Here is a 24846-nt window from a genome sequence, read left to right on the forward strand (position 1 = left end):
TCTGTCATTTGCGAGCTATTCTGGCGTGCGCTGTAAAAATCGTTGTAGTTCCACGTATACCTATAATGGAAAATATGTTTATCTTAAATAGTCCTACAAAAAAGCCCGCGACAGCATATATCTATCTTTTATGTGTAAGTCATTATCGCCTACAATAGTGAAGTATAAAAACAATAAAAACGCACATTTTGTAGTAACAAATTTATCCTTAAATCAAAATCAATACTTTTATCGCATCTCGTATTTAAAGTAAAACTTTGTCTCTTATACTACTTACATCATTTTGACAAATATTTGAATAGTTATGACTATAAGCAGCTGAGTGCGTGATTTAGGAAAGATGAAGATAGAAAATTCAATAAGATCAATAATAAATTTCAGTTTCCGAAGCGAAGCGAGAGCAGGTCGCTAGTAAAAAATACAAATGGAATTTTTCGGGGTGACATGATACAATTAAGAAGCGATAGATAAATTGTAGTTTAATTAAGCTTCTCAATATCACGCAATGTGACAGATTACGTGAACACCACTTTTTTCGTATACAAGATGGGATTTTAGCGGGACTTGTAATCCGGAAAGTCCAGAGCCAATGTGTTAGCTTGATCAAAATTGATTTTCGAAGCGTAATCGATTCTCTAAATTTCGATACGATTTTCAGTAGATACACATTTTCTTCGTGCGCTAAAATTATGAGCTGTGCAAAGTAGGTACTGAAACTTCTAGGTCAATGGTACGGATGATTTAAAAATAATTACAGTTCATAGTTATGAATTATTTTAAGAATGTTGAATGAATGAATTTATTAGAACTCATTGGTAACTGAATTTTAACCGCTAATAAATATAAAAAAGATCGAGGATTATAAGTATTTCGTATAAGTAATTGTTTAAAAAATGATGGTTCTTTTGGTGTTCGGGTCAGTAGAAAACGATTTTTTTTTCATTCATTTTTGAGTTACGAACCATATAATAAAAAGCGTGTGATAAATTCCATGTAAAAATATAGTTTACAGTTGAGTATGATTTACATTACAATTCAATTTAAAAAGAGAGAAAATTCTGACACGAATGCTTCACCGCAAAAATGGATAGGTTTGTGGTATCCACCCTTGCAGGATTATGTAATACCCCCATACCACGAGTTAAATCGAAACGCATTACGATTTCACGATGTAGACACAGTACGGTGGTGCCTACCTACGTATGCGAATACACAATGCTTCTTGCCACGAAGCAGTCCAACGGAGAACTTGCTTTTCACATCTTCGAAAACAGCTGTATCTATTTGGGTCACAATATATTTCTTAAATCTATTAATTTTATTGTATTATGTTTTATTTTGAAAAATAAAACTAGAGCATATTATACATAAAAGTTAGTGCCTTCAAATTCTAATCCGTATCGACGGACGGCGTAAGCTCCATAACCCAATTTTTCTCATTTTCACAATCCGTTAACTTGACATTAATTTAATTAGTCATAGATTCAACAGATGGCGCTGTCACTTAGTCCACGTTGCTAGAAAGAGACAGCCGGAGGCGCGAAGAACCAAACAAATGTTCGGGGATCCGGCTCAGTACCGAGATTCCCTCCTCGAGGAAGGCACGACGCGATCGAGGCTGAGTCGATCTCACGTCGCGCGTCAACAAAAATAAAAACCCATCTGTTCAAATATTGTGCAAGTTTTTTATTGTTTCCTCCAAAACAAGTGCAGAGAATGTGCGTGTTTGGGTCGCAGTCTAGTCTTGACTCGTGAAGATCCTTAGTTCCATTCTTATTATTTTGTGTTCGCAAAGTGATCGAGTGGTTTTTGTTTTTGTATCGTGTGTTGTGAATGGATTTGTAAAACTCGATTATGAAGGCGGATGCGTCGTAAGGTACTTACGTTTGTTCTATTTTAGAATTTTACGTATTTTGGTTTATTGTGAACGTGTGGGTCTGGTTTTCTATAAAAGAGGCGAAATAAGTAAGCGAGCGCAATTGTCGTTACTGGCTAGGTCGGTAACAGGACTTTCGAAATCTTTATTCTTTGTGCGTGTTCGGCAGCCTTAAATGCAAACCGTTGCCTTAACCGGCCGACGTTGACTATACTCTGTAATACGTGTAAAATTTTTAATGTTAGCCATTATACAGCAGTAAACAATTATAAATATAATAAACAATGACGTTAGTATTCCATTCATGCTCGAAGGTATCTCTCTACGCTTTTTATGGACTGGAAATAATTTTCTATATTATGCATTACGCCATTGAAAGCATTGGTTCCTGATTTCTTTTATGTCTTAGTAATTAACTGGTTCATTGTTAACGTACACTATTCATCACTCATATAAATGCTTAATAGTCGTTGATCATTTTAAACAAATAAAATGAAATAGTCAATTTCATGTGATTAAACAAAAAAATGTAGTTACAAAGCTGTTGAATGTTGAGTGAAATCAAATTAATACACTATCAATCCAACTGAGATCTAATTTGAAATTTAATCTGGACGGTTCTTCAATTTCTAACCGCAATCGCACTCTTACTATGCGAACATTTTAAAAGTATTTTCAACCAGGTTCTCGGGCGTTGTTCATAGACTTTTAAAAATGATTGACTGCCGAATGTTATCCAACAAGCAAGCGAATTTTGCAGTTTAGTTTCTCAGAAGATTCAGAAATTCAGAGAATATATTTTCATCTAATGATTCAAAAGTTACGGTTCTCAAAAATTGTAGAACATTGCCCAATAGGCAATAATTTGATTACCCTTCTGACTGAATATTGTTCTACTATCATGTTAATCGAGTATTACACCCTATAATTGGTTGATAGTTAATTTACAGTCTAATTTTACGGATGAGTCGAAAACCTATGTTAAAGGAACTGAACGACCTAAATACCACAATGTAGATATCATCATGTACACTACTAGGTTATAAAAGAAAAGCCTGAAGACTGGATTCAAAACAATTTTTTTAACTATTGAGTAGACAAAATACTATAATACACTGTGGAAAATCAAATGTAGTCTTTTTTTACCTAAAGAAACTGTACTAACAGGAAATCTGATGTAACTGGCATATCAAATCACCTGTTGGCAAAAACCGGCAAACGTAAAAGGAACCAAACTGGTACATGATTGAAATCGTCCAAGTTTGCGCAACATCCACACCGCTCGACGAATAAACCAAACTTAACTGCATATTGTACTGTTTTGTAATTATTGAATGAAACTACAGATGGTTTTTATTTTCTAGCTTTATTGTGATTTCTTATTCTTAAATTGACTATTATTTATTTGTAACTAGTGTTTGCTCAATGATTGAAAATTGACCATAATCACTGACAAGTTTGACACCGATTTACATTCATTTTATGTGTTATTTTTTTTTTATTTTATTGAATTTAAAAAACGATTATTTGTAAACTTTTCATAAATAATATTCAAGTTTTTCGAAAGCTATTTAACAAAACCAAAAAAGGTCTACAAACAGAGTAGAAAGTAATATTTGACTGTTTGTCTTTGGCTGTTATATGTATAAATCAAATTTATTATTTAAATATAGATCACATTACTCCGAAGTAAATATTCGTTATAATATTTGTTTTTATAATCGGTTTGATTGATTTGATGAAAAAAAAAGTCATTTTTTTGAGTTACCTAATTTTTTTCATCGGCGGTTACGTATTTTCATTGAAATGTCAAATCATGATTTATAAAACAGTGTACGGCTTAATGCTATCTATGATTTGTTTTTATTCAACCAAAATTTTTCTACGTGAGAATCAATCTATATTGGCATGGAAGGATTGTGGAAGGTTCAGGGATCTTGCCGCTTAACCACGGACTGATAGACGAGCTCGAGTCTCAACTCGGAGGAGAAGATATGCCAATAGCTTCCCGAGCGGTCATAGAAAATTCCAGCCCAAGAATAGATGCTTCGCTATTGCATTTACCACCGGATCGGAAAGGCTCTGGAAAATCTGGAAACAGTCGATTCAATTTGCCGTATATACTATAATATGTGATGATTATGACTATTTTACAAGGGTTTGCTTCATACATTTTCATAAGTTGTATTACTCACTAGCAGCAGACCTGTATTTTGCTCTTGAAAATGAATAGTGTCCACAAAAGATTAATATTTTAGAAGTCTCTATTACTCAGTACACAGCGATCCAGACAATTCGGAATTCCTTTTTGTTAAAGTATCTTGATATAGACCAAAATCCGTCAATCTGAGAACTGATGAATTCTTTAACTATGACACGGATACTGTTCGAGAGATCACAGAGTGAAATGAAGCGCATATGTTCATTTTTTATATTATCTGTGCACTTTTCACTCGCTCAGGACTTTGGGGACTTTTTGGCGATTGTTTTATTTTGTCTATGTAGTGTTTCTTCGGGTTTAAATGTGTAATAACGGTGGTTTATTAACTTTTTAATATCTGTGAAAGTGCACAAATGTGGGGAAAATGAAACAAAACTGCTGGACGTAACTTTTCGGGATCCTCCAAAAAGTCCACTGAAAAAATCTCAGTAAATGACCACCATTTTACTGATATTATATTTCATCACAAATCATTTCATCTCATTTTATTTTATATTTTCATCCCAGTTGATTAATGTCTCAAATTAATCCTCTTCATTTCATTTCACTCCATATTATCATTTTTATAAGAAACTAGCTGACCCGGCGGACTTCGTAGTGCCTCAATCGATAAATAAAAGACCTAAACTTTTGTTTAAGATAAACTTAAAACAAACAAAAGGAATCCGTCCGACGGGGGACACATCAAAGGAAAAACAAAATTGTTATTTTTATTTAATTCCGAATATTTTTATATTTATCTAACCTTTTAAACCTTCTCTGGACTTCAACAAATAATTCAAGACCAAAATTAGCCAAATCGGTCAAGCCGTTTTCATGTTATGTCGTGACAACGGAAAACGGGTTTCATTTTTATATATATAGATAAGAACATAATTTAAAATAAGACTTGACCTAAAGGTCTTAGTTACCAGGTCATAAAATTCCTTAAAAAAATCAGGACCTTGGCGCCATTTTTTATAATTTTCAAATGCTTTAACTAATTATTACATATTGTCGCACTAAAAATATTTAACATCACTTCCACAAACCGACTTATTATTTGCCCCGAGCACGGACATATACTTTCTAAAACAGAAATAATATACATTAGAATTTATTTTTATATACATTAGAATACATTTGTTCAGCAAAAGTAAAAGATTTCATGACAAAAAGCAAAATATATCACTGAGGTTGTTGAGTTAGTTATTGAAGGATAAGACGGGAAGACCTGGGACTAAAACTTCCATTTAAAATGGAATATGACCGAAGATTACTTAAATGTCATCGATCCTAAATGTCGAAAGACAATAGCGAATCTCACGCTCACTATGTGCCATTAAGATCGGCCAGCTAATCAAAGGGGAAGAGTCCATAATTTGCGAAAACTTAAGCATTTTGCAGCATAGTTGTTTTTAAAAATACCCTGGATATCTGTTTTAAAATGCGCAATTAATACTTTAAATTGACCGCGTTGTGAACACTCTCATTCCCTTGCGCGCGTAATGCCTCCTATTTTTAAAGAACTGCTCAATCGCCACTATTAAACCTTTGAACTGAGATATGAGCATGAAGTTTTCATTATATCAGTACCTATCTTGCCGCGACATAAATAAACAGTAAACATTTGCTATTCTCAGAGACCTACCCCACTACCTACCTGTTTATTATGTTCTAGCTGTTTCCAATAAAGACACGCAACTAGTTCTAGACCAGCAATTTGCTGATTGCCTGACCACCTGTGTGTTCGCTTAACTGAGTAACTCTTGATTAGTTACTCGGCTAATGGCTGTGTTAGGACGTTGCATCAGATCGACATTGTTTACGTTGCAATTAAGATCGTAGATTGCGCCAGATGCAGTCGACCGTCTGTACGTTCAAGACTAAACTAATATAATCTGCCTGACTCGTCGCCTGACGCTACGGCGTCTTGTGAGTTCGCACGAGTGGTTACAAGCCCAGTCTATTTCGGCCGCGAAGCAGTAATTTCAATTGAAGGGTACGGAACAGGCGTTGTAATTTGAAAATGACACTTAGACCTCACATATCAAAGTGAATGGCCACGGTAGCCGCTTGAAATCAGGTAAGGTGCGAAAAAATCTTGTTTACGAATTGCACTTCTATGAAACCCCGCAAGTACCTTTTTTTATTGCTTAGATGGATGGACGAGTTCACAGCCCACCTGGTGTTAAGTGGTTACTGGAGCCCATAGACATCTACAACATAAATGCGCCATCCACCTTATGATATCAGTTCTAAGGTCACAAAAATAGTTACAACGGCTACTCCACCCTTCAAACCGAAACGCATTACTGCTTCACGGCAGAAATAGGCGGGGTTGTGGTACCCACCCGTGCGGACTCACAAGAGGTCCTACAACCAGTAATTACGCAAATTATAATTTGCGGGTATGATTTTTATTGCACGATGTTATTCCTTCACCGTGGAAGTCAATCGTGAACATTTGTTGAGCCTACGTATTTCATTAGAAAAATTTGTACCCGCCTGGGATTCGAATACCTGTGCATCGCTCAACACGAATGCACCGGACGTCTTATCCGTTAGGCCACGACGACTTTAAATCTCTATTTAATCTCATCTCTCTCTACATCTCTATTTAATAACGTCGCCTAGGTGCCCGGAGTCAAGAGACGTGCCAAACGAGCGAGTAACGCTGAACTAGCAAATAGTTGGGACGATACTTGGAGCGGTTAACGTTACACTTGCGGGGACGCTGTAAATCTTACCTTCCCCTTTCAATTAAGGACGCGCAGGGAGTCATAAAACGCTAATTGTCACTTGGTTGTCAGCTGCTAATTTGAGTTTAGTTTTTAATATGCTTTTTTTGTTTATTAGCTTCAGACGTATGTATGTTTGTAACGGAATCTTTGAACATGATTTTGACCCCTTCAAAACGTTGGATTAACTCGAAATTTGGTATACTTACTTATTAAAGACCGATGACAATTTAATTTTAAAAAAATTAGAAATTATTGAAATACAACTTAAAAATGAAAAATAAATAATAGTTTAAAAAAACTAACAAAATACGCTTTTATAGAAAATCCAACTGAAGAATAGAAAATAAATTTTAATAAATTTGAATTAAAAATAGTGTGAGAAAAAATGATTTTACTGTAAAAAGCTTGGTGTGCTTTTCAGGATATTATCAAAATAACCCTTCTACTCATATCTGTTCATAAAATATTTATAATTAATACTTATACCATGCAACCGACGCTTTTTTTACAATAAAATCATTTTTTCTTCCACTATTTTTTATTAAAATTTATTTTCTATTTTTTTTTTGGATTTTCTATAAAAGCGTATTTTGTTAGTTTTTTTTAACTATTATTTTTGAAAGCAAGTATTCGTGTACATGATATACGTCACGAAGCTTTGAATAATCAAGTTATGAATTGAACGCGACTTCGTTCGATCCGGCGTCTCGTTTTCGACGCAGTCACGCTGGGAACCAGCCGTTCGTTTGAAGTCCGTAATTGGTTGCCGAGCGATGCTGTGATGTGACGTCACAAGCAGGGACGCCCGAGAAGTTATCAAATCATTTAATGAAAATTCTGTTTGTTAGAATACAGCTTTGTCGGTATATTATTGAAAGCATAATACGAAATAAAATGCTTTTTTTGTGACGACAACTTCCAAGAATACTTTCGAAATACAATTTCAATACATTAACAATTTCCTTTGTCTATCTCGATTTTTCGAATTGGTTCGATTGGTCGATTGGTTCTATTAAAACATTTTTCATAAATTAATCGCATAAATGACACAACATTTGAACAACTTAATGCCACTCCACTCGTTTTTGCCTCATAACAAACACGTGAAAAAGTTAAATCGACACGAAAGTTTCGATACAAGAAGATAACATAAAATGTCCGTATTCAAAGCGAAACTCAGACTAAAGTGGTCGTATTAGCATCAGTTCTCGTGGTTTTTGAAGTAAAATACACGAGGTTAGAATCACTGTCATATATACCTATATATATATATGTATCACATCTATGTCATAAGAAAGTTGGACGTCCGATCTTCTCAGTGGTCGCGGCTCCGATCCGGTAGTAGATGAATCCGCGGAGCAACTTCCCTTGAGGTGTTAAGTCTCCTTAAGAGACTCCTGTGAGCTTCGTGTATGGAGCAGCGCCCATAGCGGCAAACGAAGAGAAGCTAATCCAACTACATACAAAATATGAGTTAACTTTTACGCGATCGAGAAGTTAAAAAACTCATCCTGTTTCCAAAGTAAAAAGAACTATGGTCCAGCACTACTTGTGTTCTAAAAAAAATGAAAAAAGAAACAATTGCAAGTGACAGCCCTTATCAATATTTTGAATACAGTATCCAAATTCTGAAGTAACTGCAATTGACTCCGGCACTAACGAAGAGCCTACTACTGTCTACTAATAAAAATAAAAGTAAAAAAAGCAGTACTAAATGAGATAATCCTGGCTCACTTCTGTAAGGATTTGATAATTATATGCTTATATAGGTGGACGAGCTCACGGCCCCGCTGATGTTAAGTGGTTACCGGAGCCTATAGACAACACCACGTGAATGCCACCCCCACCTTAAGATATAAGGTCCAAGTCTCTGTATAGTATAAAGGCAGCCTTGCCCTTTAAACCGGAACGCATTACTGCTTTGCAGCAGAATGGGCAGGGTGCTGGTACCTACCCGTGCGGACTCACAAGTCACCCTGTCATCAGTATAACCGGTGTGTTGAAGTTGCTACCGAAAATAAAGGCGGGTAGGGAATGTTCTCCCTAAAGCGATCAAACTAAAAACTTAAGAATGAGGGTGGAACAATTAGATATCTTATACGGTCATGCAGTCAATCTGTTACATGTGAGTGAGTATTTCATTGCGTGCTTTGCACCGATTCATCAATTCACATATTCAGGTCCGACGTGCATTGTCGTGTCGTAATTTCTGTTTTGATTTATAGTTTAAGATTTAAACGAACGCGAACATCGGTAGACAAATTAAGGTTTAAAATTCTGCTAAAAAGTAGGAAACTGAAGTACAAAGAAGTCTAGTACTGACCATCTTACTAGTTTTTGTAGTTGAAGTCCTATTTCAAAATTAAGATCTAATTTCTCAAAATCAGCATCCAAATGCACCATATATTATTATAGTCTCTCAGCAGATTGCGAATCCATTTGCCATCGTCCATGTAATTTAAAGGATTCGACACATCGAAAACTGTCAAATGCACGTGAGATCAAAACTTAAACATGTTATGATTAAAGTTTGCGTTTTGCGCTTACATTTTGTTTGAAAACGTAACCAATACATAGGGTCTAAGTGAAACGTTCCATAACCTAAAATCAAATAATTTATTCTCGCCGGTTCTCTTCAGTGATAAAATAAAAAGTCAAAAAGATAAGATAAAAAAGTCGTCGTGGTCTAAAGGATAAGACGTCCGGTGCATTCGTATCGAGCGATGCACCGGTGTTCGAATCTCGCTGGCGGGTACCAATTTTTCTAATGAAATACGTACTCAAAAAATGTTCACGATTGACTTCCACGGTGAAGGAATAACATCGTGCAGTAAAAATCAAACCCGCAAAATTATAATTTGCGTAATTACTGGTGGTAGGACCTCTTGTGAGTCCGTACGGGTAGGTACCACCGCCAATACCGTCTTTACCATAAGGGCACACGGGGCCCGTGCCCAGGGCCCCCATTCTCAGGGGGAATTCTCAGGGAAAGACCGACAATTTCTCTCACACGTTTATTCTCAAAACATTTTTGTCGGGCACATTACACTTTTTTCAGAAATCAGTAATCAGAAGGTATTTACAAGGCATATATTAAGCCTGTAATAGAAGATTTTGCTCAACAGAAATCCCGAAAGAAACCGTTATCGAAATCGTAACCAAAAAACATTAAAATCATTAATGACATATTATATCATACTGTATTTGATTACGTATAATAAATGGTCATACATAGTAAAAAAATATTATTTATTATCATTCGCTTTTTTACTTTCCAAAAGGGCCTCACATTCTTGTATGCCCAAGGGCCCCATCCTAGTTTAAGACGTCCCTGACCACCGCCCCGCCTATTTCTGCCGTGAAGCAGTAATGCGTTTCGGTTTGAAGGGTGGGGCAGCCGTTGTGACTATACTGAGACCTTAGAACTATATCTCAAGGTGTGTGGCGCATTTACGTTGTAGATGTCTACGGGCTCCAGTAACCACTTAAGAGCAGGTGGGCTGTGAGCTCTTCCACACATCTAAGCAATAAATAAAAAAGTGAGTCGCGATTCCAATCCAGTAGTAGATCTTGCAAAGCACTGCTCTTGCTAGGGCTAATGTTAGCAAATTCTCTCAGGTTGAGCCCGTGAATTCACCTACCCGTCCAGGCGTAGCTCGAATTGTCCTTTAGGCTACCAATGAATAGGTAAGGGAAAAAAATAGCATTTTAGTGCTGGATAGATCCGGAGCTACGGTCGCAGAGTGTTGTAAGAACTTTTATGACATAAATGTTTTAAGAATGAGAAGCTTCAATGGATCGACCTCTGGTCAGTCTTCAGCACTGCAGATCTATTCGTACTTATTTTACATACTGATTTGAAAAAAACGTATTAAAATCTGTGTTATGATGCTCATACCTATATTGGGAAAGAGCAACATTTTTTTGATGTCAATCTGTTTTGCCACGTACCCATCCGGCTTTGGAATGAGCTCCCCTCCACGGTGTTTCGCGAGCGTTATGACATGTACTTTTTCAAACGAGGCTTATGGAGAGTACTTAATGGTATGCAGCGGCTTGGCTCTGCCCCTGGCATTGCTGAATTCATGTGCGACGGTAACCATTCACCACCAGGTGGGCCGTATGCTCGTCTGCCTATAAGGGATAAACAAAAAATCGTCTGAGTGGTGAAACTGAATTCGAATTTAAATAATGGTGATGATACAAGCATTCCCTTAAACTAACTTCAATAAAACAAATAACAGGCTCACGCAATTAAACTAGACAATGCTTACCTTAGAAAATTGATATTGTTTCTCTGAATATCGGAGCGGCTCAGTACGGCTTTTTCGGCCACAATACCAAACACCCTGTATTTTATAACAGAATTAATTCGGAGTCTTATTACAATTTGCGGTTTGTTTGACAGAATTATCGACACGTGACGAGGTGTCAAGATACAATCCCTCACCACAAACTCTTGACAAATAACCCGAACGATTTTTGGTAATGAGTACACGCTGCAGATTATCAATACCGGGAAAACATCAAAGTACTCTGTGCTACAGAAACTTTGAATAAAATGTTGTACGGTTGGCAACACGTATTACAGAATGTGGAGTGAAGATGAAGGGAGTAGGGAGGTGAAAGGTATCCTTAAAAATATCGCAACTTATTCTAACATTCATAAAGATCTATGTTTTTTATTCTAGCGGTTCGTTTTCTTAAATTTAAGAATTAGTTTCCAACAGCATCTTGTCGCTTGGATGTATAACCAAACTTGACTTATTCTCGGTTGAGACATTTCTTAGTGGCTCCCGATTTTTTTTTTGCTTAGGTAGGTGGACGAACTCACAGCCCACCTGGTGTTAAGTGGTTACTGGAGCCCATAGACATGTACAACGTAAATGCGCCACCCACCTTGATATATAAGTTCTAAGGTCTCAATATAGTTACAACGGCTACCCCACCCTTCAAACCGAAGCGCATTACTGTTTCACGGCAGAAATAGGCGGGGTGGTGGTACCTACCCGTGCGGACTCACAAGAGATCCTACCACCAGTGAAGTTTATGATATATCTGTGAAATATATAGATTGATATGGCAAAAGAACCAGGTCTACGTTATTGGAGTGCGTCATAACACGCTATACAATCACTTGGGACATATTATATCACGAAATTTGCGAAATAACTTTTATTATACCTTCATAAATTGAACAATATTGAAACGAACCCACAAACGAATTTGTCCCGTATTCTCTAGAATTCATCAGTCAGTAGCCGCCATCCGTCACGTAGACAACGCAATATTCTTTACGGCCACGCATTATGAGCCAGCATTAAGCTTGTAACCCGTAAAACCGGGCAACGATTTGATCGACCATAAAGTGATCTTAATCTTGTCAGTTCGTGATATCAAGAGATCAGTTATTGGTGTGGGTAGTAGACGCTGAGAATGATTTAGTTCCGTCAGTTTTCAATCCATTGCGCGTCATACGAGCGCATTTGTTAACTCTTGATTTTACATAAATAAATATAGGAAAACGCACGGTCTCTTAGTCGATAGAGATTTCTTTTAGAGTGACAAACGGCATGGAAAGTCGCACGGTGATTTTCAAAGAATATATACTTAACTAGCGACCCGCCCTCGCTTCGCTTCGGAAACGGTAATGTATTATTGATTTCTCAAGTACCGATGACAATATATTATTAATCTATAGCTTCCCAATAAAATCCCAAATTCCCAAAAAAATATTTTATGGCTTGAGATCTTGGATTAGCCATATTTTACCACGTCCCAGTTTAGCTGTAAACGCGCAGACTGAACTTCTCGAAATGTCAAAGTTTGAACCGATGTAATTTACAAGCCTCATGTATTTAACGTTCCATGGTTCGTAGTCAACATTTGGAAGCGTTTGACGCTGGCCGATAAGTAATTTTGAAGGCAACTCGCCTCTGATTTGTTTGAAATAATTCTGTGAACTCCTTTAAAAGAGCCACTGCATTCAAAGTTCCTTCATCGAGATAGTTTTTATTGTTTTCCGTGAGGGTACGGAACGCGTATGACGTATGAATAAAAAAAAGAAAACTTCTCTCTTCATTCTGCTCCAACCACTCCAAACTCCGACGCTTTTAAAGTTGTTGTTTGGAATTTGTGCAAGGTTTCTTGAAATTTTCCTTTGCGAGATTCCATTTTTCTGTCTGTTACTTCCGTTCGCCAATAGTATTTGCTCTGGGCTGTTGACCTAATCCGCTACGACTTTCGGAGTGGACTCAAGGGCGTATAGTCTTGTATTTTTGCTATGCTGATAGCCTTGAGAGGCTATATCAGCATTACCCTAGCGTATAGGTGAGCTCTCGGGGCTCAAACCAGAAGGTGTTGCCAACACTGGCCCTAGCAAGAGCAGTGCTTTGCAGATTCTATCACCGGGTCGGAATCGCGTCCCACTGAGAAGATCCCGCGAGAAACTCAGTGAGCTGTGTCTATGGGTGTGTCGTCGAGCCCTTCGTCGCAAGCGATGAATTCGACGAGTGACCAGTGCTTGAGGTACCTAAAAGCACCGTTAATGGCTCGGGAGGACCTGAAATAGGCAGGCACGCACATTATATGCATACGGATGCATTTTATATCGAAGTCATTCATTTTCGAGTCAGTTTGTGTAATGCCATTAGCAAGGCGTCGCGTCGCGTACTCGCATAATATCATTTTTATCATATAAACATCAATCAATTACTATAAGTTTATCAATAAACTATAACTCAATCATTGGAGTTGTTATCATTATCACAATAGACAAACCGTACAAGTCTCAAAGGTATTCTATTCTAACTAAAATAATATTAGCGTGCGTTTGTTCACGTAACAAGTTCTGGTACGTCAGCGTGTTTAATTTCCCTGTTAAGCGGTTTAAGGAAATAAATATTGTGAATAAGATTAATGTGAGCATTTTATAACAACGTATGCTCCTTCCAGTTTCTTTTCTCCTATAATTCAGAACTATCTAATCTAATTTTATGCATCCAGTGCATAACTGATGATACAAAGAAATCTCGTTTTGTTTCTATGCGAGACTTTATTTATATTTCCACAATAATGTGTTTAGATATGAATGTTTTTTTTTATATTTTAGTTAAATGATGAAGTAAAGAATCGGATGTGTTTCCCGCGTAAAATTTGTCAATAATAGAGGAGTATTTAGATACAGATTCTATTAAAAATACAGATTAGTTATGTAGCTTAAATTGAATTACGAGATGCTTAGTATTGATTATACACGACACACAGACACGACAAAAACGTTAAAATAGTGATTTACAGTCAGTACGACTAACACTTCTATCTTTTTGCTTTATTTCTACTGACGAACGGATTCATAGTACAATCTGTGCCCTCAATTACAGTATTGTATGTAGTCTACATAAAACAAATCAATGAGTATGTGAACTCTATAGACTTCAAATCGGCTTCAAATCTCGGATCGGATTGGATATCGTTTTTTTTTTCTGGGATGTTTCAGTTTGGCCTAGGGACGATCCCTTGGTGGTGATCTGATTACAGTCAAACCAAACTTCGGTCGGCAAACCGGGCCGGGTTTCTCTGACCTTATGTAACGACATAAGTGAAACTGAAAACGCATAGTATTGAAAAATTCAACACGAAAAATTTCAAATATAATTTTATTTAAACTACATATTGAAGTGAAAACACAAGGTATATTTAGTTGCTAATTTAGCTTAGACAACAATAAGGTTTGGACTTTAATTTATTGTTACTATTGCAATCAATCGGTTGAACACACGCGACTGATTCCGTTCGAGTTTCGACCATCAATCATGCCGTATCGTGTGTGGTTATCCGACATATTGCACTTTTTTCCACAATGTATTCTGTTTTATGAGGCGTCTTGCCTTTACAATTTACTTTGTTCGAATAAATCAGATATCACACGAATTAGTTACAGGGTCCGCTGTGTTAATAGCATCTTTAAAAAGTTCTGAATATTAAACTGTTTTCTAATGCTCTAAGACTACCGATTTACAAACAGCCTCTCTACCCATATATTATAATATTATTTAATGCAAATGAATAAAGAATTACTAGAACGAAACATTTTCTAATGATTATTATAAATGTTAATTTTTGTTTTATTTTTAGTTTAATGATGTTAGTAGTTTAGTTTAGTAATAGTCTGAAAATCTAATATCGATTGAGTAAAAATACTTTATCTCGTTCATCTAATAATAATAGTGGTAGTGGTATTTCTATTTTAGTGGTCTTGTGGAAAACCTGCAACAAACGTTTTCAATTTCGGAACAAAAATCGAGACAATGGCGACTAGGATGCGAAATCGTTCAAAACCCAAGCCGAAAGTCGAAAAAGAAAAGAAAAATAGCGCGCGAAATGAAGCTGCCATTGTAACAAACGCTTATGGCGCGCACTCTTGTTTCTACCGGATCAATAAATGTACACTTTCAACTGGTTTTTTTATCTACTGTTATTAAAAACAATATTCAAGTGCCTTGAATGATAATATACTATATTATAGATGTCTTACTTTTCACAATTTCTTTTGTTGTTTTTTTTCTTTATGATTGACAGATTACTGGTGGCCCGAGGGCCTTTCCAGTTTCACCAGGACAGATGGGCGAGCAAAGGCTCAGCCAGGAGGGGTGGGATTTGCTAACAACTGTCCGAGCGCCTCCGAAGGAGACCTAACAACTCAAGAGCATTTGCTCCGCGAATGAATCTACTACCGGATCGGAATCGCGACCCGCTGAGAAGATCCGGCGGGCTGATGCATGGGTTAGGTTGCACGTCGACCTTTTTGTCGAGTTCGACGAGTACGGTTACCGTGGTCCCTAAGCCTGCTCCTAATGTTAGAGCTGAAGGCGTCTAATGCAAACGTTGTTGTTTCTGATGGATCCGTAAGGACGTGTCTATCTTTTGTTGTGTTATAAATAAATATATGACTTTTTTTGGTTACCTTACAAAGCGTCATTTTACAAAGTATTAAACAAAAGTATTAAAAATATTATATATGTTTTTATGTGAAATTGTCAACACTGTGACGATATTACGCAACGAACAACAGCAGAGTAGGAAAAGTAAAAAATATCGAAAGAACCTAACTCGTCACGGGTCGCCAAACAATGTAAACGGGTGGGAAGCGAGTTATTCAATAATGGCCGACGCTAACTTGTTTTATTATGATGTAAAAAAAAACAAGTAACGTAATTTTATGATTTGTATAACAGCAAAAATATGAGAACATTTTAAAGTTACGCTCTTGAAATATTTTGCGATTTTATTGTGTTGGTTTTAATAGTCAAGCGCCTTAGTAAAGGCTTTAGGTGAATTACGTAGCCCGTTCACATCAAAATTTGCGTACTATGGGGGCTACATTGAAACTTGAGAAACTCTCAAGTGAATTTTAACACTTTGGGAACAACTGAATTACGCCTTTCATCCTGCATATCAATAATGTGAGGCAACCTTTTGCCTTTTTCGTTTCAGAGACGGAGCCGTATGTTAGAACATAATGCGGAGTAGTCCCGCAAAATAAATGTTGATAATCCCATTCTCCTGGGTCATTGGAAACCTTTGAATCTACGAAGGGACTTTGGTTCTCTTTGTCTTGAATCTTCCATAGGAAGTGTTATGAAGGGTCCACATCGTCCGCCATTAGTAATTAAGAACCGATGCGTTTATCCAAATTCCATATCCAAAGATTTGTTTCTCATGTGCCATCTTGTTTTGGAATGCACTGCATATCCTCCACGTTGTTTTCATAAGCGTTATGCCATTCGAAATCTTCAACAGATCGATTGGTTCTTTAAATATGTTCAAACCTTGAGGTCTACGGACTAGCCTCACTAGCCACTGGGTCAAAATTGTTTCTTATTAGGTGCCGTCATACATAATCTCGTGCCTGCTACCTTTTGTCATGTACTTTAGTTTTAGAATAAACCCCACTTCGCGTCCACTCTCTTAGAGAGCGTTGTGAACAGTCCTACTTGGCTATACAGTTGTCATTGCTTATTTTCACGGCATGCCCTAATGATCAGGTTATAGTTTTTCTTCGACGAGCAAAATATTTTTTTATCTACCATCAAGAACTTTATAATTAACTAGCTTTTGCCCGCGATTTCGTCCGCGTGGAATAGTTACTTTGGCATAACGCTAAATTTTACCCGCGACTTCATTTACGTAGAAAGTGAAAATATTTTTGTATAATACATTTAAATTGAAACATAGAATTGAAACACTCTTTATTGGTGCTCTTCGCGTAATGTTATATAGCCTATAGGCTTCCTCAATAAATGGGCTATCTAACACTAAAATAATTTTTCAAATCGGACCAGTAGTTCCTGAGATTAGCGCGTTCAAACAAACAAACTCTTCAGCTTTATAATATTAGTATAGATTAAATACGTAAATGTGAGAAGACGAGATAAGGGGGTACTAAATCAAAAAACGATTTTTGTTCGTGTTGTAACGTTATGAGTCTTGATTGTGCGAGCACTAGTAAACATTTATTAATCATTAACATTTTGGGAACGTATTTTAATTGTGCAGCGGACTTCGGGCGGTGAAAGTGATCGTTCTGTTAAACTTTTATGTCAAGGTTGGCCGTAAATTGTAATGTTACATTTCTGTACGATTTATGTAATTAATAACGGGCAATTTATTTAAATTGTGAATAAAATCTATGTGATGATTTCATAGGTCTTATTCATAATGTGTCGTCATCAGAGCTTTATAAGCACGTTAAAAGAAGTGTCAGATACGAGGGCTGCACTAAAAGTATCGGGAATGGAATATTTCCACTGTTCCTGTCATATTAAAATCTTTTTAATTGAAAACTCCTTGGTTTTAAAAATCGAATACCATTTATTTATTTAAAAAAAGATTCTCGGTCTTGTCACGAGGTTTTGGCAAACTTGTTTAGTCGTTGAGAAAATGGAATTGATTCGAGAAAATTCAAAAGCGATGATTTATTATGACTTTCGAAGTGGTTTAACACAAAAACAGTGTATTGACCGGATGATTTCTGCATTTGGTGATGAAGCCCCATCCAAAACCACAATTTATCGCTGGTTTGCTGAGTTTCTACGTGGACGTGTCAAGCTCAGTGATGATTCCCGTCAAGGTCGTCCAAAAACTGCAGTCACCCAAGAAAACGTTGATGCTGTGCGTAAGCTGATTGAGAAAGATCGACATGTGACATACCGCGAAATTCAGGCAACTTTAGACATTGGCATGAGTCAAATACAAATAATCTTGCATGAACAATTAGGTGTAAAAAAGTTGTTTTCCCGATGGATACCGCATTCGCTCTGTGAAGAGCAAAAAGCGGCTCGCGTTACTTGGTGCGTCAGAACTCTCGAAAGATTCCACGCAGGATCCTCAAATGCTGTATACAACATTGTATTAGGTGACGAATCCTGGATGTACGCGTACGAACCCGAAACAAAAAACCAGTCACGAGTTTGGGTGTTCGAAAATGAGTTAAAGCCAACAAAAATTGTTCGTTCACGGAGTGTTGCAAAAGAAATGGTGGCCACGTTTGTCTCCAAAACCGGCCATGTTACGACTATTCCTCTTGAGGGACAAATAACGGTTAATGCAGAATGGTATGCTAGCATTTGTTTGCCACAGGTCGTTTCTGAACTCCGTAAAGAGAACGGCAACCGCCGCATCATCCTCCATCACGACAATGCGAGTTCTCACACCGCGCACAGAACAAAAGAGTTTTTAGAGCAAGAAAACATAGAATTATTAGACCATCCGCCGTACAGCCCCGACCTAAGCCCTAATGATTTCTATACTTTCCCTAAAATAAAGAATAAATTGCGTGGACAGAGATTTTCATCACCTGAAGAAGCTGTGGACGCCTACAAAACGGCCATTTTGGAGACCCCAACTTCCGAATGGAATGGTTGCTTCAATGATTGGTTCCATCGTATGGGAAAATGTGTCATGTTTCGCGGAGAATACTTCGAAAAGCAATAAATACATTTTTAAATAGTAATGTTGTGTCACTTGGTTAATTCCCGAAATTTTCAGTGCTGCCTATGTAGTACTAATATTGTGTTTATAATAATATTAAGCGGTTTTTTCCTACTTAAGCTGATGGTCTTGAGAGACCATATCAGCGTTACCGGGCGAATAGTTGAGGTCACGGGGTTCAAACCTGACATTGTTGTTAACACGAAACCTAGCAAGAGCAGTGCTTCGCAGAATCTACCACCGGATCGGAAACGCGACCCACTGAGAAGATGGGTTGTGTCTGTGGGTCAATTTACGCCGAGCCCTTCGACGAGAGCGATGACCGGTACTTGGGGTACTTAAAGCACCGTTAGTGGATCGAGAGGATGCGAAATGACGTGTTTTGGGCGACGTCGTCTGTTTACCATTCGGTCCGCAGGATCAGGAATGGGACGGGCTTATAAAGGCTCGATATCTTTTTATGAATAAGATCGCGTTATATTTTCTACATAGTTACGTATTTTGTCTTCTACTCAATCGTCGCCTAGTTATCACCAGCCGTCTGTAGTCCTTAAGAGCAACTTCGTCTAATTTGTGGCCCATCACATTAGGAATTAATTTAATATTTCAGTTGGCCATATAGACTTCTCCCAATCCACACTACGGAGCTCGATCTTCGACTCTCCTCATCCACCACTTGCCGACCACCATATTAATTAAAATAACCGATTCAGTCGCATTAGATGCTAATTGTTTCCTTCTACATTCGATCCTGGACTGTGCTGTCATCAGTTGCGTTGTATTCTAATTAGTTTACGAGACACGCTGAAAACCTCCTGTTTGTCTTTTTCTCTTTGCGCGGTTACCAAATAAAAGTGTTCTGTGTGAGTGAGCGCTCGTAAAGCGAGACCAACACGGAGTGAGAGGGGTGTTTTGCAAAACATCAAAGCTAAAAAATGCGTAAACAATCTAATTCGCAGCGAGATGTCATTGTGTATTCTGGAATTTTTACGGCTGTTTGCATTATGAATACCAATATTTTAGCGTGTTTTTTTTTTTAAAGGATTGCGCCATTTTTAGGGAATTGTAAAACACTAACCAAGTTCGTTTGTGTTGTGTTGTGATACATTAATCTAAGTATGTTGTTATGCAGTAATTCTTGTTCATTACGCTTTTGGCATAGTGGTTATGATTGTCGTATATCCTTAGCAATGTGGGCAGTTTTGTTATGCCTCACGGTGATCCGCCATCTTTCGCTGCTCGAGGCCATATATTTTTCCGGGTCTGGTCCAAACCCTCTACATGAATTTCGCGCCCAAGGGCCACATTAAGGGCGGGATATCTAGAACTCTGTGACCGAAAATGGGAAATACCCAAACACTAACTCTCCCGCAGCTTGGAGATAGAACCCGGGGCAAAGCTGGGGTCACCGCGGTCAAAACTACAACAAGCTATCACACTGGTAGTCCCTAATATTTAATTGAAAAAACATCTCACCGTTGATTGCGTTTAACCAATTGGACGAGACAGTCTCACCATCATTATCGTTTTAACAACAGTAACAAACACTTAAGAACATAAGGATTTTTAAATTGAACGCATTATTCCTTTATTTATTTAAATTTACCCAAAAACCGTATAGTGTAAATTAAGCAAGACTAGAAGCAATCATAGTCATCAGTCCAATACAACGTATTTAATTATTTTATGAAATGTATAACTATCCAATTCTTATGTTATTATTTTCTGTCTATTTTATGAAATTCAACATAAACAATGACGTGAAGAAATCAGCAAATTTTTAGCGCGAAAAAATCATCTTAAGGCATCTTCCGTTACATATTTCAGTTTTAATTTAATTAAATTTAAGCTTACTTGCCACCGGCGCACGTCAGAGACCCTCACAAATCAATGACCCGAATATTAACATACAAATCTATTCGACCTCAAGCCTGACAATACATCAATATGCAGGATGAATATAACAAGAAACTGAACTCGGTATTTTCTTTAATGTATCATGTTTTGTGTATTTAGAGCGGGCCTGCGAGACTGCGGCCGTGTTATCTCGGGTCTCTGATCTGTCAGCTTCCGACACTTCGTAAAAATAATACCTGGTATCTGATGTACCTACGTGATGCCTTCGATGATTACGGTTGCCTCGTTGAAGGGTCTTTCTCGTTCTTGCTAGGTGGTAACATTTTGATTACATGATAATTTTTGACAGAATTATTTGGAATTGTAAGTTTTTTTTTATCCTACCTATGCTGATAGCCTTTTGAGGTTATTTCAGCGTAACCTTAACTAGTAGGTGAACTCACAGGGCTCAAACCTGACGACGTTGCTAACATGAACCCTAGCAAGAGCTGAGCTTTGCAGAATCTACCACCGGCGAGAAACTCAGTAGGCTGTGTCTGTGGGTTAATTTACTCGTCGAGCCCTTCGTCGCAAGCGGCGGGTTCGACGAGAACGACGACCGGACCGAATTGTAAGGAAACCATACCTTAACACGAAGACATGGTAATGAATGGTAGTCGGTATTCCTGATCAATAAACTTAAAAATTACGATCGAAAATGTGATAGCTTTATGTTTAAAATTAAAAAGAAAATCTCGGAACAGAATCACTTAAAAGTTTTTAGGTTTTACCCTGAGGCCTCTGTATCATAGATCTGTTAAATGTGTATAATCTATGTTTGTAGAGTCAATATCAGTTGTTGTCTATGCATTTAATAATAATTGTAAATAGACGACAGGCTTTAACAAAAATCGACTTCAAATAGAAAAAAAAGATATTCCAAATTCATATACACTAAAATCAACAATCATGATATTGAGTTATTCATCTATTTGTCGCGCACGCACTTAATGCAAATTTAAGACTTATATGGTTTTCTCATGGATACCATTATCAAAACTGGACTAAATTGAAATGGGACCACACGGGAAGCGTCAGTTTTCTAATAAAAAAGAATCATCAAAATCGATTAACCCGGTCAAAAGTTATGAGGTAACAAACATAAAAAAAACCATACAGTCGAATTGAGAACCTCCTCCTTTCTTGAAGTCGGTTAAAAATTGAAAAAAGATACGCTTTAATAACAAATAGAACTGATCAGGATATCAGAGAGAAGTTGTAAAATTATTTATTTTCAAGTTAATCCTACGTCTTTAGGTCGTCGATAACGACGTTAAAAGATCCCTTTACGTACAAACAAACATGTATGGACTGCTAAGCTAGTAAAGGCGTGATAAAAAGTGAATATATTTGTTTGATTGTTAGCACGTGTCCGGTTCTCACGCCCACCATTTTTCTTTTAGATTAAACATTTTTACAAGTTAATACTTACTTTAGGAGTCTTTCTTTTATAATACCGTTATTGCACTACAGATGTCGCGGCAGTAGTTTCAACACGTAAGTATTTTGAAGTCGTCGCCTCATTACCTTCGCACTGACTCTCCACTAGATTTCAAAGCTACCTGCAACTGTATTTAACCACAGTGCGCTTCTTAAGATGATTTCTGCTAACTCCAGATCGAAGGTCCTTCTTCGAGTGTCTTAAATGCGGGAGCTTCGAGGGCTATGACTCTCATCAAATGTCTTTCGCAATTTTCCGAACGAGTTGCATCAAAACTTCGATCAACAATAGTAACTAAGTAAGTTGCTATTGTTGATCGAAGCATCAAAATGTTGGTTGTAAAAAAATATTCATAATTCTTTTTAAAATTTAACAAGTGCCGTGGGCAGAATACCAGCCAGATGGTCAGATCTGGCAGGAGAGACACTTGTTGGTAGTCTGTACCATGCGGTCCATGCCACCCATGATCGAACACGGTAGAAGAACGTCACATATGGTCGCGATCCTCAGTAGTGAGGGAACGATATAGAAGAAGATTAGTAAATAGCTATTTTAGGAATCAAAACGAGCGATATTATGAAAAATTGATAGCGTAGTGTCGAGCGAGGAGACCCAGGATCGATGGAGGAGTTATTTCAGGCGGCGGTCGGAGACAACACAATTACCTTGAAAGCCTCGCCTTTTGCAATACAGTGCGAATTCTAAGTACTGCAGACCATTTGAAAACGAATAAATTTATGCAAGGTAACTTTGTTTAGACAGTGCTATATTTCATTTTGTTTATAACAGATTTTTAATAGAATGGAGGCTACAATTTTTTTAATGTTTTTATTAGGCACACAATAGAACGCTACATGCTAAAAAAAGAAATTTAGAACAACACGTAAGAAATCTGGCTTGTAACATAAGCCCTGTACGTACGACTAATCAAGCTAAATATGCTAAGTACACAATGTTTCTTATAACTATATGATAAAATAATATGATAACGAAAACTAGTCTAACTTATAATGTTATGAAAGTAATTCTACTCACAATAAACATTAAACAATTACACTGCTTAATCTATCATACTATTAACATGGAGAATGCCCTTGAACGATTTTTATATATGTCATTAACTTCCAAGTAAAAATATCCAATTCAGTTGACGACTTTGCAAGTTCGTTATAGGTGCAAGACATGCGGGTAATTAATTGGATTATAGCAAGATAATATATTGTTTTTATAACTTAATAATGCAAAGATATTGTTTTGATTGACTCTATAAGCATTGAATTTTGAAATGTTTAATCAATGTATTGTTTAATGAAATGTGCGACATTATATTATAGTGAATTAGAAAAAGTTCAATAATGAAATCAATAATCAAGTCAATAATTAAAGAAAATTGTAACATAAATTTCTTATTATATGCCAGCTATTCTGTGCCTGGCTTTGCAAATTAAAGTATAACAGTACCCGCTGATAAAATATATTGCACATCGTCCGTTGGAAAGTGACAATCGGCTAATTTCTCTCTCTCTCTCTCTCTCTCTGTCACGGGCTCAACCTGAGAGAATTTGCTAACACTAGGCCCTAGCAAGAGCAGTGCTTCGCAGAGTCTGCCACCGGATCGGAATCGCGACCCACTGTGAAGATCCGGCGAGAAACTCAATGGGCTGTGTCTATGGGTTAGTTCGCTCGTTGACCGGTGCTTGTGAGGCCTAAAAGCACCGAGAGTGAATCCGGGGGATCCCTCGAGACGTGTTTCGGGCGACGGCGACTTTGTGTTACCCCGTAACTAAAGGCTTCGCCAGCGCTATAAGTACGCAACGCTCTGTCGCGGCGCTAGGGCTGTTTGACAGTATATTACCATAGTAGTACAACACATCTCGGCGTCATAGCGCGGCGTCTGTTTAGCGCTCTGACGCGCGCTAATTACGCGCTCTGTTTGACGAAGGCTTAAGTATTAGAATTGCACTGTCTTTCTTCTTTACCTTGAACCTTTTTATGGTTAGTTGTGCTACGAAATATTTTTCTATATGCCATAGCGAAACAAAATTTAAGGTCTTAGAGCACTTCCCATGTACATACGGCATAAAATATAGAGGTAGCTAATGTATCTAAAGTTCCTATAAAGCCACGTAGCCGCTCGTACACAAATCCGTTCCCCATGAAACCGACACTACATAAATAAACAAAGAACATTCGTATAATGAAACGCACATAAAAATTCCTTATTACCACTACTTCCTGTCTGCGTAACGCGAGGGGTTACGTTCTACATCCAAAGCTTGATAGCACAGTATCAACCTTGTATCTATTGTGGAATAAGGGTTAACATTGTCTGCACTACTATTGTTTTCATTTTTCACACTGTAAAGTAACAAAACGCGTTCTAAATTTAATGATAATATGTCGTAATTATTGAGTCTTTATTATTGTAGGACGCGTGCTGCGATTCTTGTTTACGGAATCATTTTACTCGGATGTTTTATTTTTGATTTGATGTCCAGTAGCTCTAGGATTAAATTTGCATTTAATTGCTCTCAAAGTAGGAACGCGAGTAAAAGATAATTTTTCGCTGACAATTTATATATTTTCAAACGCAGTTCCTTGACTTGTGGTTGATTAAATTGATACACAACGTCACGTAACGAAATACGACAATTTTTTCTTGCCTATTAGACACAAATAAAAGTTATCTTAGAAAAGT

At 37.2% G+C, this 24846-nt stretch overlaps 1 protein-coding gene across 1 annotated transcript in view; it reads left to right on the top strand.

The window, feature by feature from the left end:
• The first annotated feature begins 1503 nt into the window (after positions 1-1503).
• The window catches only part of LOC114251617 (uncharacterized), a 179404-nt gene continuing 156061 nt past the window's right edge, over positions 1504-24846 (top strand). The window contains exon 1 of the mRNA XM_028185955.2: positions 1504-1876. The gene's annotated coding sequence lies outside the window, so the exon portion shown is untranslated. The remainder of the gene's footprint in view (positions 1877-24846) is intronic.

The sequence above is a fragment of the Bombyx mandarina genome, chromosome 23 (genome assembly GCF_030267445.1).
Source record: "Bombyx mandarina strain Sakado chromosome 23, ASM3026744v2".
NCBI lineage: Eukaryota > Metazoa > Arthropoda > Insecta > Lepidoptera > Bombycidae > Bombyx > Bombyx mandarina.